The sequence below is a fragment of the Mycetomoellerius zeteki genome, unplaced genomic scaffold, assembly GCF_001594055.1.
Source record: "Mycetomoellerius zeteki isolate Tzet28-1 unplaced genomic scaffold, Tzet1.0 scaffold626, whole genome shotgun sequence".
Taxonomy (NCBI): Eukaryota; Metazoa; Arthropoda; class Insecta; order Hymenoptera; family Formicidae; genus Mycetomoellerius; species Mycetomoellerius zeteki.
In genome coordinates, this window is record NW_017257639.1 from 13,898 (window position 1) to 17,050 (window position 3,153).

Here is a 3,153-nt window from a genome sequence, read left to right on the forward strand (position 1 = left end):
TGATTGGAGAGCATTTTGCCACAATCCTCATTATTGAAAGCGGTCTCAACACTTGGGACGCACAGGGGAGGATCGGGAGAAGTAGAGGATGATAAAAGGGGAGAAGGGGAATTAAGTTCAGAGCCGTTGCGCGCAATAATAGATCTAAGGACTGCTTCCAGTTCCCCCTGACCCCCCGTCGAGGGCGGGCGCCCTCGACATGGGCCCGAGAGAGCACAAACTACCGAGAGACTCGATTTAGAAAAGCACACGTAAGCAAGTAAACCGGCTCGGAAAGAGCCGCAGCAACCTCTCAATCACCACCACGAACTAGCGCGAGAAAAACACCGAAAGCGATGCAACGATAGAAGCACAGGAAAACACGTCCGACGCCAACCGGTGGTTATCCGCGAATCCAGCAAGAGAGGGTGTTATAACGAGATGTCTATGGCCTTAAAAAAGAAGGATAGAAGACGGCATAACTTGGTTGTCGGTCGTCCCAGTATAGGAAAGATGTCGATGGAAAACAACGGAAAGGATTCCTTAAGGTATTTACACATGGAGCGAATTTGTCTCTAGTGAGAGGGCAGTAAAATATTATGTGGTTGGCGTCTTGCCTAGGTCCCCGCAAGGACATGCTGGTGAGTCCACTATGTTTTTTCTGTGTAAACTGAAGTTTAAATTATAGTGATTGGATCTCAGCCTGTTAACCAACACTATCTCTCTTCTATTCAAAGCAAGTTTATGGTACCATGGAATGGATTTAGACGGATAAAGTTCTGCGTATTGCGCTCCAGTGTACAGTGCTTTTTGATTTAAATAGTTGGTGAAGCGACGCATGGAGTTGACTCGCGTCTCCGCTTGAAGATCCGTATAGGGGGTCTTGAAAAATCCTCTGAGGCCCAAGGAACAAGCCTCTTTTGCCGCCTTATCTACTATTGTACTTCGTTACCTGGGATACCTTTATGTACAGGGATCCAGTATAGCGAACATTCGATTCCCTCGCTCTCCAGTCTTCGTAAAGTTTGTTTGATTCTATGAATGATGTAGTTCCCATTAATGATTTTAGCCGAGCTGATTGCCTCCAAAATACTACGTGAGTCCGAGAAAATGATCACCCTCGCCGATCCAGCATCCAGGGCAAGCACGAGGGTCTGTAAAATGGCCTATGCCTCCGCCGTGAACACTGAGGCGCCAGGAGTAAGCTTATATTTAAAGCAGCCGCCCAATTCGGAAGAGAAGGTCTCAGTACCCGCGCAGCCGTCCTCGACAATTTTGGATCCATCCGTGTAGAATGTGAGGGCCCCCTCACTGATGTCAGGAAGTCTGCTTAGAAATTCCTGTGTAATTTCCTGGTTACTGCGATTTTTAACTCCTATTATAATTTCCCCGAACTTTTTACGAAAGATGAAGGACAGATAATCATGTTTAAAGGCCGGAAGGAAGTAAGACCTGTGTAAGTTAGGTAGCTCGCTTTTATTTATACAATAATTCTTGAAAGAGGAGGTTTAACGCCGTGACTTTGTGCGAGGTGGTACGTGCTACATCTTCTAGACGTTCCAGGCTGGAAGATTCTTTTTCGACATGCATTTTAATACAAATTTAGCGCTCAGAAAGTCGAATCTGAGTTTAAGTGGCAGCTCTTTAGTTTCGCACAGTATAACGTTAATGGGCGTGGATTGTCTGTAACTTATTGCCTTATATTGCAATCTCTCCAGTTGTAGAAAAATGTTTGAATTTTTTTGCCACGCAAAAATCGGGCAAGCGTATTCTATGGCGCCTCTGAACACCGCTCTGTATGTGCTAAGAAGACATTGAGGATGAGATCCCCACCACACTGCCGTAAGTGAAGAGATAATCTGGATGATCGCTCTGCTCTTCTTGATCAGGAACTTGAAGTGCAGAAAGCCCTTCATCCTATAGTCTAGAATCACTTCTAAAAATCTTGCATGCTCCACTCTGGGGACCTCTTGATGATCAATGGAGAGGGGAATTTCAATTGCCGGAGGTTTTTTTTGGAGGAGAAGACCATCCATTTTGACTTCGAAGGAGAAAGTTCCAAACCTTTTTCTTTCAAAAACATTGCGACGCTATCCAAGGAATGTTGTACGCTTGATTGTGCGTCCAGAGTGTTGTCGCTGGATGAATATATGACGATGTCATCCGCGTATTGAAGGAACTCCGAACCTGCGGATATACAGCCGTCAATCCCTCTCAGCGCCACATTAAAGAGCAGGGGGCTAAGTGCAGAGCCCTGTGGGGTGCCCTTGTATGTAAAATTCTTATCACTGATCAAGTTTTCCACGAATTTCCTGATGGATGCAGGTACTCCGACAGCCCTTAATTCGTTCAGAATTGCCGAAGGGTGAATGCAATCGAATGCACCTGTGATATCGAGGAAGGCGGCGACGACCACCTTCCCGCTGATAAATGATGCATGAATGTTATTAGAGAAAGTGACTAAGCTCTCCACACATGATCGACCAGGACGGAACCCCATTTGCTCCTGGGGAAGCAGTGATTTGGACTCCGCCATCCATAGCAGCCTCCAGTAAACTATCTTCTTCATCAGTTTGAGTGTGCAGGAGAGCAAGGATATAGGTCTCATTCCTGAATTGTCTGGTTTGGGGATGAAGATTACCAGCGCGATCTTCCATTCTTCCGGAATGACGCCATTTGCAAGAAAGCTGTTGAATAATTTCACTAAAAGCTCCTTGAATTCCCGGGGAAGGCGATCAATGATCTTGTAACTGATGCGGTCCAGGCCTGGCGCCGACCTCTTATTGGAGTGGGTAATGGCTAAGTCCAGCTCGTTATAGGTTATGGGAAAATCAATCTTCTCTGTCGGGATGTTACTGTTATGATCCTCCTGCTTCATTTCCTCTAGGCTTTTGGTGATGTCCTGGAAACAGGAAGGAGGACAGAGTTTTTGCTTAGCGAGCTCCAGGACCCGCCTCTCTTCTAGCGGATCATGGTTATGATTAGTTGCCTGAGCCAAGTTACGGCGCTTGAATGCCTTAATTAGCGACCAAATTTCAGCAGTGGGGGTTTTGCAATTAAAAGATTCCACGTACCGTTTCCAGCCCTTCCTCTTTTCCTTATAGAGTACTTTAGAGCATTTTGCTCTTGCTTTCTTGAAAGCAATAAAGCTCTCAAAGGTGGACTCCCTTTGCT